This window comes from Topomyia yanbarensis, chromosome 3, assembly GCF_030247195.1.
Source record: "Topomyia yanbarensis strain Yona2022 chromosome 3, ASM3024719v1, whole genome shotgun sequence".
Taxonomy (NCBI): domain Eukaryota; kingdom Metazoa; phylum Arthropoda; class Insecta; order Diptera; family Culicidae; genus Topomyia; species Topomyia yanbarensis.
Window position 1 is genome coordinate 368,551,965 of NC_080672.1, and position 13,513 is coordinate 368,565,477.

A 13,513-nucleotide genomic window follows, 5' to 3' on the forward strand; every position below is an offset into this window, starting at 1 on the left:
TGCTGGGTAAATGGCTCCTGGTCTCGGATATTCTACATGGGACATCGAAAATTTCAAGTGTCTCTATATTTCAGCCCTATTATTTTTCTAGGTTTTACACAATGCATTTGTATTGTGTACGGGATTGTCATATAGGTTGGGACAGCTCGATATTTTCGTTCCTATGCAGTGTTACCATCTGTTATTTTTAGCACATACTAGACTCGGTTGTAGTTCACTTTTTATGCCAAGTTGAAGTTATAGTTCATTCTTGTCACAGCTGCACTAAGCAGTGTCAAAAACGAGCTAAAAATCTTTTCTCGTGGTGATTTTTGGACCACCTTAAATTAAACCTTTTTCATCGAAATTGTAACCTAAATAATTTTAAAGTGTTAAGATGTAACTGAAATGTTATTACCGATCAGGGTTCTGCATTTGCTTCATTGGATTTTTTTTTCTTCGAAAAATAGGTTGGGACAAGCGTATCGTATAGGTTAGGACACTATGCACTTACGCATGCGTACAAGATTGCGTACAAGTTTTACATGTAAAACCCGTTTTAATTCACCTGGTGGTGCAATTGTGCCTTTCTCATTTATCCAAACTACGATTCCATGGCTGGGTATGTTTAATAAAATGGTGGAAATGTCTATTACATATTCCGTGCGATTTACACATACGTACAATGAATCGACAGCTTCGAACTTGAGTTGCTATGTGTCGACGCTGAAACACTTGAAATCAGCGGCGGATCCATGAGGAGGGTTCGGGAGTTTGGACCCCACCAAAAATTTTCAACTTAGTAGGAAATTTTAAATTAGTTTCTGAACTCAAAATCATTTCAAACCAAATTTGTCACTGGTTTTTCAGACCCACTAGGATAATTTATTCTGGAGAAACTAGAAAAATTTATTCGGGTAGGGAGGTACATGATGAGCGAAGGGCGGTATAGGAAAAGGTTGTGAGTGATGTGGGTAGGGGGCACCCCTCACCGTATTCCCCTAATTACGCCTCTGTTAAAATACAGAAAACCTATACAAGTCAAAAAAAAATTGGCCGGGATTAAGTTGACGACGTTCAGAGTGATTGCATAACCTTTCTATAGGAGAAAGACAAAAGTGTGAATTTGCTGTGTGTCCGCACTCTTCAACCCGTAGCTCCGGAACTGGAAGTCGGAATTTAATGAAATTCAATAGCAGCCTATGGGAACGTTGTACATTTCATTTTGGGTCTAAGTTTGAAAAAAATCGGTTCAGCCATTCCTGAGTAACCGATGTGCTTATTTTTGGTCACATACATACATACACACGCACACACACGCACAGACATTTGCCGAATTCGATGAACTGAGTCGAATGGTGTATGACTGACGGCCCTCCGGGCCGGGATTAGGTTAGCAATATTCAGAGTGATTGCATAACCTTTCTATAGGAGAAAGGCAAAACAGTGAATCAGATTAACTTTTTCAAATGGAAGTAAATAAGTCTTTCGGTTACTTATTCTTATTGTAAAATAACAATTTACAGATATTAACCAAAAAATAAATATAATGCATTAAAGCTTAAATTGTCTTTAATTATTCAAATTGTTTGAAGTGTCCCAACATATACGACACATTTTTTTGGCCATTTTGCCGTCATGCAGAAAATTGATCCTGTGTCTTTTTTAAAATTGCAAGTAAACATCTTCCATTCGCAGACATTAAGCCACGTAATATATCTACAAAATGGTGTACTACAAACTAAAAACATTGTCATGGAAACAAGATATCAGTTTCTAGACAAACCCTTTCCAACCTAGACTACATTTCCTTAAAACTTCCGACGTAGATCTTCTAGAATTTAAATATTATTGGTTGGTTCCTTGCGTACGAAATCGGCAAGCCAACACTTTGCAATTTCAACAACGATTCCCAGTGACAATTGTAGCATGTACTAGATATATGGTCAAGGCTCCGAAAATGGCAACCACAGGCGATTTTTTTTATCAAATTTTGCGTCCAACTGTTTGTTTTCCGTATGTATATAACCTCAAAAATATGAATGGCGAGCCCAGAAAAAAATTCCATGTCTGTCATTTATAAAAGTTTGTTGATGCTACTTGCATGAACTGAAAATGACTAAAAGACCGTATGGAGATAAAAATGTACACAAAATCCATATTTTCAACTTTTTTCCTGGAACCACATTTTTCCATCGTAGTCTAACTTAAATTTGATGATATTGCTTGAAAAATTGAAATGAATATGGATAAATGCTTACTTTCAATTGTGAAGTAAAGGAAACCATATAACTTGTAACGTGACAGATCAAAAATTCGAAAAAGTTTTGTGGACCACACTAAAAGCATGCATAAAATGTCTAACCTATATTTTTTTTATTTTTGCTACTTTGAGCTACTTTTGAAATTGTATTGTAAAAACCTTAAAGTTTTATTCATTTTCGAGAAAACAGAGTTCATCTTATGAAACGTGACAGATGTTTTCTGCTGTGAAGCAATTCCACCAAGTTTGAAACCTTTTACGTTTCATCTTTATGGGAGATTAAGTATTTTGCATTATTAAACAAACAATTTTTATCCAAGAGTAATATTTAAAAAGGGCGTATCAGCTCTGAATGCAGCACATTCAAAATATATTGTTCGAAAATCGCCATTAGTGCAGCAAAACTATATGATAGCGAGTTCTAGGGAATCAATTCTTCTGTGTGAATTTGTTGGTGAAATTTTTCAATAAGAAAACAAAAAAAAATACAATTACAAAAAAACAATGATTTTTTTTGTTAACGAAAGAACTGAAGAAACTATAAATACATTTGTTATTAGTTATTAGTTATTAGTTATTAGTTATTAGTTATTAGTTATTAGTTATTAGTTATTAGTTATTAGTTATTAGTTATTAGTTATTAGTTATTAGTTATTAGTTATTAGTTATTAGTTATTAGTTATTAGTTATTAGTTATTAGTTATTAGTTATTAGTTATTAGTTATTAGTTATTAGTTATTAGTTATTAGTTATTAGTTATTAGTTATTAGTTATTAGTTATTAGTTATTAGTTATTAGTTATTAGTTATTAGTTATTAGTTATTAGTTATTAGTTATTAGTTATTAGTTATTAGTTATTAGTTATTAGTTATTAGTTATTAGTTATTAGTTATTAGTTATTAGTTATTAGTTATTAGTTATTAGTTATTAGTTATTAGTTATTAGTTATTAGTTATTAGTTATTAGTTATTAGTTATTAGTTATTAGTTATTAGTTATTAGTTATTAGTTATTAGTTATTAGTTATTAGTTATTAGTTATTAGTTATTAGTTATTAGTTATTAGTTATTAGTTATTAGTTATTAGTTATTAGTTATTAGTTATTAGTTATTAGTTATTAGTTATTAGTTATTAGTTATTAGTTATTAGTTATTAGTTATTAGTTATTAGTTATTAGTTATTAGTTATTAGTTATTAGTTATTAGTTATTAGTTATTAGTTATTAGTTATTAGTTATTAGTTATTAGTTATTAGTTATTAGTTATTAGTTATTAGTTATTAGTTATTAGTTATTAGTTATTAGTTATTAGTTATTAGTTATTAGTTATTAGTTATTAGTTATTAGTTATTAGTTATTAGTTATTAGTTATTAGTTATTAGTTATTAGTTATTAGTTATTAGTTATTAGTTATTAGTTATTAGTTATTAGTTATTAGTTATTAGTTATTAGTTATTAGTTATTAGTTATTAGTTATTAGTTATTAGTTATTAGTTATTAGTTATTAGTTATTAGTTATTAGTTATTAGTTATTAGTTATTAGTTATTAGTTATTAGTTATTAGTTATTAGTTATTAGTTATTAGTTATTAGTTATTAGTTATTAGTTATTAGTTATTAGTTATTAGTTATTAGTTATTAGTTATTAGTTATTAGTTATTAGTTATTAGTTATTAGTTATTAGTTATTAGTTATTAGTTATTAGTTATTAGTTATTAGTTATTAGTTATTAGTTATTAGTTATTAGTTATTAGTTATTAGTTATTAGTTATTAGTTATTAGTTATTAGTTATTAGTTATTAGTTATTAGTTATTAGTTATTAGTTATTAGTTATTAGTTATTAGTTATTAGTTATTAGTTATTAGTTATTAGTTATTAGTTATTAGTTATTAGTTATTAGTTATTAGTTATTAGTTATTAGTTATTAGTTATTAGTTATTAGGTATTAGTTATTAGTAAGGAAGCATTTTTAACTGCAAGTATGCTTCTAAATTTCTTAGTATTTGCCAGTCATAAATATAATTTTCTTATACAATACTAATACTAAATATAATTTCGAAGCAAAATGCTCTTAAGAAAAAATTTCCAAAATATTTTAGAACATAACAGTAACATATTTCAAAAATTCTTTTAATTTTTAAATTTAAATTTATTTTATTTTATTTTTTTCTTTAAATAATTTAGTTATAGAATGTATTTCAAAATGGTTTTTCAATCCAAAATTCTCATGAAAAATTGTGCTTCAAATTGCAAATGTTTTGAGTTATTTTAGATTTTTTCGACATAATATATTACTTCGTGAAATTACGACATTTTCATAAGTTATTCACGTTTGTTCATCAAAACCAATATGTTTTCAAAATAAAAATGAAATTTTCCATTAATACTGAGTTCCCAGATCAAGGATGATTTGTGCACGACTGTCTTGATATGCTTGCTTTAATAAAGATATAGAACTGTAACGTGACAGATCCTCGTTGTAACGTGACAGATCATTGTGAATACTCCATAAAATCGAAAACAAAGTTTTTCTTCAGGAAAACTATATTTCAAACTCTTCCTTTTTTCCCAAGTTTCGACTTAAAACTGTGTTCATGCAAATTTGGGGGCCAACGAAACAGACTTTTTCAATTTAGTCGTGCGACCTCCAAACTCACTGCGAAAATTGTGTAACGTGTCAGACGTATTAAAATGACAATAACACGATAATCGTTCATGATAGAAAATAACTTTCTGTAGAAAAAATGTGCGTTTTAGTGACCTTAATAATGTGCAGTTGGTATAGAATCTGATTTTATCGTTATTGCTGACTTATATTATGAAATATACTTAAAAATGTAACGTGACAGACAGAAGTCTTGCGAATTAGTTATATTATCTATTCGATTCTTCTTTTTTGAACTTGCTCAGTACTCAGAGTACAAGACTGTATCTCTGAGTACTGAGCAAGTTCAAAAAAGAAGAATCGAATAGATAATAGAACTAGTGAACCGCATATTCGACTTTTCCTTATATTTCAGCCTCAATACCCCGTCATTTTGACTTCGACGCGTACTCCATATTCAAAAGCAACTTTTTGAAATTCTTCAGGCGATTGGCTGAAATAATTTTCCCCTGCATTGACGAGAGACACACTTTTTCAGTTTCTCTTACTTTGGAGTGAATACCAGAAATAAAAACCTGTTTTAATCCACCTAGAGGTGCAATTGTGCCTTTCTCATTTCTCCAAACTATGATTTAATAGCTGGTTCGTACAATATAACTTTATGGAAATGTATTTCATTCTTATTACACTTGGTAAGTATATATAAGAGCATCTTTTTGCATTCATCGCGGTATCGGTTTGAATCGGAGTTTTCTATGTGATCGACCTCCACAATCCGTAACTCCGGTGCTGGAAGTCGGATGGAGATGGAATTTAATATCAGTTTCTGGGGACGCAACACCTTTCATTTGAGACTAAGTTGAGCAAATCTAGCCATTTTCGAGAAACCAATATAACCGTTATTCTGACTTTGGATGCTTCCGGATCCGTCGATGGTGGCCAGTGTGGCCAAAGAGACTTTGAATGACTGTTGGGGACCTAGATCTACAAATTCAACAGTTGTGTTTACATTTTGGAAAAAAATCACCTTTTTACATTCATCGCAGAATTCGTTAGAATCGGGATTTGCTGCGTGATCGTACGTATCACCCTGTAATTCAGGAACCAGAACTCGGATCCACACAAAATTCAACAGCAGCTGATGGACCTTTCATTTAAAATTAAGTTTGTCAAAATCGGTTCAGAAAATTCCGGGAAACCGATTTGGAAAAATCAACAAATTTTGTTTTGTAACCATACTCTTCAACTCGTAATTCGGAACAAGATGTCGGTTGAAAATGAAATTCAATAGCAACCTATGAGAATATTATACCTTTCATTTGAATCTTAGTTTGTAAAAATCGGTTCAGCCATCTCCGAGTAACCGATGTGGACATTTTGTTAACAAATCCGCACATACACACATACATACACACATACACATACACACATACATACATACACACATACATACATACACACATACATACACACAGATATTTTGCGATCTCGGCGAACTGAGTCGAATGTTATATGAGACTCGGCCCTCCGGGCCTCGGTTAGAAAGTCGGTTTTTGGAGCAATTGCATAACCTTTCTATATAAGAAAGGCAAAAGAATAATATTTAATTAGCTTAATAAGCATGAGTTCAATGTTATCTTCATGTGATTATAATTTGCAAAGGTTGGTGGAATGCGTTTGAACGTGTAGGGAATGGGGGTTTAGTAGAGTGGGTGTGGAGGATGCGTCAGAAATCCTTCATCTTATTTCGGTATACGGGGTGGATGACGGAAATCTGGGCGTGAGGGTGATCCAAGAAGAGGGGAGTGATGAAGGAGGGAGGTGTAAGGGCAAGGTGGGGAGGGGGGGGGGGTAAGGGGCGGCTACGCAATACTCAACTGCATATTTTGCCTTCCATTTGAGACTTGGTTTGAGAAAATCGGTTCAGTCATCACCGATGAACCGATGTGACTTTAATTGTGGAATATGCCTGGAATTCCGGACTTCCGGAATCGTCGATAGTGGACAATATATTCAAAGAATGTTTGATTGGCAATCAGTGATCTAGATCTACGATTATAAGTAATTTGGTGACCATTTCAATAGTTTTTAGCCTCTGAGGTATTACGATTGTACCGATTTATATGGGAAATTCCAGTGTATCCTTACTAACACCCCTGTAACTCCGGAAGCAAGAGTCAGAACCGAATGAAATTCAGCAGCAGTCAATGGCATTACTGTATCTTTCATTTGAAATTAAGTTCGTAAAAATCGGTAGAGAATTCGTTGTGGAATGGGTGTGATATTAGCTTAGGAACTTGGCGGGTTCCCCGAGGGCGTCATGAACCGTCATAGGTGGCCAATGTGGTCAAAGCTGCTTTGATTGATCATTAGTGATCCAGACCCGCAAACTAGAGTAATGTTACATCAATTTTAATATGTTTTACATCATTTAAACATTATGGTGGTACCAGTTTATATGGGAATTTGCTGTGTGACCGCACTCTTCAACCCGTAACTCCGGAACCGGAAGTCGGATCAACTAAAAATTCAATAGCAGCTTATGGGAGCGTTATACCTTTCAGATGAAACTAAGTTTGCGAAAATCGGTTCAGCCATCTCTGAGAAAATTGTGTGAGTTTAAATGACACACACACACACACATACACACACACACACACATACACACACACACATACATACACACACACAGACATTTGCCGATCTCGACGAACTGAATCGAATGGTGTATGATACTCGGCCCTCCGGGCCTCGGTTAAAAAGTCGATTTTTACAGTGATTGCATAGCCTTTCTTTATATGAGAAAGGCAAAAAATATGATGACTATTTTTGCACTATAAATAGTACCTCCAACTTGTCCCGTGTGCGGTACCGCCAACTTACCCCAACCGCATATTTTATGAAAAAGGATTTAAAAAATTACTTTTGGGTATGAATAGATGAAATATCTATACGGATGCTGAAAGCTTTTTGCACGCACTATCGAAAAATATAATCGTTCGGGGAATAGATTGAAAACCACCTTAAATAACACAAAATGTTTAAAATTAAGAAAATTTACAAAGTATGCTCAAAAACACAATATCGCCCACAGCTTATACAAAACTTAATGTTTCGCAACAAAAACACATTGGATAATGTGTTTTACATTACTTGAGGTACACAACGAGAGGCAGCGCTATATGTCTAATAGAAACGGAGAAAAGGGGGTTCCGCCAACTTACCCCAACCGCCAACTAGCCCCGGGCTCCCCTACATAATTAGGAATAGTCGTCGTGTTCGGTAATTTTCAACAGCTTTTTTCAGGTGTCATTTTTTCATCATATGAAAATCAAATAACTTGAACGATTAAACTACCATAAAACTGTCTCATATCTAAAATACTTGTTTTATGTTAGTTTTAATCCAGTTTTAAATAGTATTCAGAGCCGTTTCAGAATTATTCTTAAAACTAGTACTCTAAAGTTCTATCTTGAAAGTCATAACAAAGTTTTATAGCGTAACTACGGAGCAAATAAAACGACAACTGCATAAAACCATAATAAAATTTTCAGCTTCAAGGAATCCTTCTTAAAACCAAGATAAAACAATGGTAGATCCTCCAAGCATTTTCATTGTTACTTGGGATACTAACCACGTCTTCCGCCGGCCCTGCCCCCGGTTATTATTCGCTTCTTCGTGAAAAGGAGGACATAATGAGATTTAGTTCCCGTTAACCGATAATTTAACTTGTCGACAGCATTGTTCACCAGCTCTTAATGCTTGTTGCATTAAGTCAAAGATCGTACCGATACAAAGTTCAATAATTAGTATTTGGTACTTGTTGAGTTTTTAAACATACACCGGATTCTGTTTTTGCACGCACTTTTTTGCACGACTTTTTTTGCACGGTTTTGCAAAATAACACGATTTTATGTATAACATACCTATTTCGATATACCAGCTTAATGATTTGATCATCCCGTGAAAAAAAAAACCGTGCAAAAAAAATCCGTGTCATTTCGAGAAATTGTGCAAAAAAATCCGTGTTATTTCAAGAAATTGTGCAAAAAAAATATTTTTAATGGGCATTTAGTAACGTCAGCTGAAAATAAATGGCATTGGACATTTGCAATGCAAATGGGGATGATCTACCAATGTGTAAAAATCGCGTATTTTTCAATTTTAGGAAATGAGTTGTTATTCAAAATTCAAGTTATGGTAGTTGAAAATCAATTATGTTGGGCAATGGTTGTTATAGGATTGTATGTTTTTTAGATATCATCAAATAATATTCCCGTTCATATATCACATCGCATTGGCAATGGAGCAATTGGTATATGACCAAGTTCCCCCGGGTGCCACTGCAAAAAGTATATTAATTTTGCTTGCTCAGTTTGATAAGCTAGAAACTGATAGCGGAGATTTTAATATGCAGGGATACGCAATACGTATTGTTTGGTCTGAGTAGATAACGACTGATGTTTCTTTTTATCAACCAAATAGTGATCTCTGATTAAATAGAGCTTTCAAAGAGTTAGGGACAGGCACAAGTCTATTTTTTTTACTGAGATGGGACAAGTTGGTGCTGGACCTGTGGCCTTCGTCTGGCATGATCCATTCTCGTTGGTACGGATGTGTTCATGACTGGTTTGTGGATGAGTGGTCCTACTTACAAGTGAATTGATCACTTCGCTTGGGTGGAGATATATGTGACTTCTGCTAGCTGTCGAGCTTGGATATGTTAGCTGGTTCCAAGAAGATGTGCAGGACTAGCACCTACGAGAATGTTGATTGTTTCACTCGAGCTTTGGTTCTTGGAAATAACAAATCGCTTCCTCGGTGTGATATGTTCGAGTTGAATGCTCAGTGGTATAAATGTGCATTCGGTTCGAGCAGATTGAGTCGTTTGGGGGATTGGTGGTCTCCGAGAGCAGATGCGAATAACTCTGAAGTATCCAATAAAGGGAGATTGTATCTGTGGAACTGAAAAATATTGTCACTACTCTATCTTATTGGTACATCATAACAACTACCAATATCGACTATTTAGAACAGAGATTTTCAAATTCTGTTATAAGATCGAGAAGAAATATAGCACAGTTGTAGTGAATAAAGTATTTGCGAATAAGGGCCAATACTGCTGGCATCTTTTATCATATTTATTAATAGTCGATTGATCCGCTTCAGACCTAGGAGATGAAAGAAAAGAATAGGAACAAGACAAAAGGCGGTTCTAATTCTAAATTGGTTTAGTATAGATATAGATAGGGTGACCATACGTCCTGGTTTCCCAGGACATGTCCTGGTTTTTCAATGACTGTCCTGGTGTCCTGGGAAGTCGAGGAAAACGCTTGATTTGTCCTGGTTTTTGCCCTGTAAGCCTAAAATATTTTTCTTTATTGAGTCTTCGCTTTATTTCCTCAGGTTCAGATCACAGTCTTTTTTAATCTCACAACTTTCTTCTCTTACGTGGAAATTGAAAAGGAAAAGATCAAGCCGTTCGTATGTACATAGCATATTAATGACCTGTAGTCCGTTTACAAGGAAACTTGACAGTCGAACAAATCGAAATGATTCCAGTTGTGGACCAAACTGGTCGCTATCAATGGCGATGAAACAGTTTGTCTTCACATCCCACACAAGTGAAACAGTCAAATCTACCTACAAGCTGATTGGTGCCTATCGCACAATCAGTCTATATCGTATCAGTGCACAAACAATATTGTATTGTTGCGGAGTGAAATGAGTTTGCTAAATGAAACAAAAGTACCCGTGCTACGGGATAACACGATTTCGATCAACTTTAATAAAACTCGTGTTAGACCCACAGTTCAGGAAGTGGAGCAATTAGTAAAAGTGAAAATGGAGCTTAATCTCGCTGAAGTTACGTACATTCAGCTACATCACGTTTAAAACTGTGTTTCGATCACGTTTAGAAGCTTAGCACGGGCCGAAAACTTAATTGCAAAGAACAACATGCAACACGAGGTCAAATTTAATAACACCAAAATAAAGATCCCCGTGGAATGGAAAACGGCATGGTGGACGTGCGTATCCATCATTTGTCCCCGCGCACTAAGAAAGACATCAAACAAATCATGTCGCAATATGGAGAAGTAGAATCTATTACGAATGACACCTGGAGAATTTTTTTCACCGGCATTCCAAACGCCGTTCGTATTGTGAGGATGCGAGTGACTAAACCAATACCTTCTTACATGACTATCGAATGCAAATCACCGAGGGACGGCGTAACCTAGAAGCAAACAACGCTAATCACATATCCCAGGCAGACCCCAATATGCTAATTCTGTAACCATACAGCCCACTACGGAAAAACATGCGCCGAAGCAACTAGTCAAAACTCATCTACTACAGCCAACTCTAACAAGGAGCCAGCGACACCTTCAGATAAACCAAAAACAACGATCCAATTAACCAATAATGCAGGTACAACGACCACGACAACCGCTCCCAAACCAACAACTAACATCGCCAATAAAGAAGAAAATACCGATGAAGACCGATTTACAACAGCGAGCTGCAAGAACAAGAAACAAATAAGAACATCTGATCGTGAACAGCAAGAAAGCAGTACCGATGATGACATGGACGGGAACGATAACGCGAGAGAAGGCAGACTGAATGACCCCCAAGCGGCTTCACCGCCAAGGAAAAGGATCTCAACACGCAGCAGCAAACTGCGTCAACAAGATCTGAAAGACCGACATTCTTAGCATTTTATTTTATTATTTTTACTTATTGTAAAAAATTAAAAGACCCGCGGCTTTTAAAACGCACTGGTGAACATGGTTTAAAAGTTAAGTGAGGGTGAACAAATCGGTCCCAAGTGCTCTCTCTCTAACTGGTGATTGAGGAACCAATTCAGGGTCAATGGAAACAGTACCTAAACCACGATTAACATGGCTTCACGCCTGGACGCTGAACGGCGCCTACCTTCTGAATTTAGCATCATACATAACAGGGAGTATGGAAGGTCGCGCTCAAACTGATATTATTTACACCAGCCGATCCGCTGTTTTTTCTTATAATAAATGATAAAATGGAGAAAATTGTAATCAACGGTAGTTTTTGCAGATGTTTCGATTCTTAATTTCAAATCGAAATATAATGGTTGTCATTGGAGATTGCCAGGTACTTATTTTTAAATCAGGAATAGCGTAGGGAGTTACTTGGGACCGTTTACGTTTCTAGCTTACTTCAATGACGTGTGTTTAGTGCTGATAACTCCTCGCCTGTCATGCACAGATGATTTCGTCTCATTCGCTAAATTCATAATTGCCGATTTCCCCAACAACATCATGTGGCCTTCCCTGATGGCTATGAAGCAAAAACTGTGTGTGTACAAATCTGAAGAAAAGAGCTCGGTGATCGAATTCTCATGAGACTTTTTGGCTGAGCTATGCCTGCCCGACCACAGGAATGTATTACTGCAGTAGCTCTGCCTGCCAGAACCTGGAACTTTTTACCTGTCGAAAATCTAGGGAGCAGGCACAATCGATTAAGAGGTGATGGATGTAGGTAGTTCCCTTTGAACTGTCCTGGTTTTTTACTCGCTTGATATGATCACCCTAGATATAGACGACTCAAACAGGAGAAATTTTTCAGAATTAGATAAATTAGAGGACATCACACTTTTTGAGACACACATGCACAAAACTTTATCGTCCTCCTAAAGATCGGTATTTAATTGGCAGATAGTCGCCATTTCGTACGATTTTGCAAAGTTTGCCTAGCGGGACGGACCGATATCCACCCAGGCACAGGTTGCAGTCGTTAAAAAAAACTAGATTCGCTAAGTGTAAAATATCGAATTTTCAGCTTTTCAGGAAAGAATTTTTCATCAAAGTGCAGTTTTGGAAATTTTAATTGCAAAGAAGGGGTCTGTCAACATTGCAAAATCAGGAAAGAGTATTTAATTAAGTAAAAGCCAACCAATAGGCCGTTGAAAATTGACAATTTCTGACATTTCAATTGCGCAAGAGAGTCTTTGTATCAAAATGATTTTTTTACTTTTCATGAAAATTCTTTTAATGAGAAGATAACCATTTACATGAAAAAATCGCAAAAAATGACAATTTTGATATTGTTGTCCCAGAATCGAACAATGTTTCTTACCAAACTGTATATGACCGCATACTGTTCGAAAGGTCTAGTTTTCTTCGTTCAAAAAATGTTACAAAACCGAAAATCGGCTGAAAATGACAACGTAGCTAATTTCTACTTTTACTGGGCACGTTGACAGTCCCCTTGTGCATTTAAAATGTCCAACATTATTCATTGTTAAATACGATAGCTGTTAATAAAAAAATACAGATTTTTTTACACGGTTTCTCAAAATAACACGGATTTTTTTACACGGTTTTTTTTGCACGGAACGCATCCCCCGTGCAAAAAAAGAATTTGGTGTATTTATTAACGTAGCAAGTCCCTCCTCCTAATACTGAATGTCTAAAGATTGATCCCTCTGAAAGTGAGATATCGTCTGAGAGCTATTCATTAAAATGTAGTCTTCAAAAATAATCATCAAAGCGTTCAAAAAAATTCTTGTTCTAGACCCCCCGATAGAACATTTTAAATTTAGTCTCAGATGAAAGAACAGGAGTATCCAAGCTTTCGATTAGAGAGTACTTCAGCGATACTGATTTTTTTTGTATGAATATTGT

At 34.7% G+C, this 13,513-nt stretch overlaps 1 protein-coding gene across 3 annotated transcripts in view; it reads left to right on the forward strand.

The window, feature by feature from the left end:
• The window catches only part of LOC131692779 (uncharacterized), a 376,747-nt gene that overhangs the window by 43,816 nt on the left and 319,418 nt on the right, over nucleotides 1-13,513 (forward strand). The window lies entirely within an intron of this gene.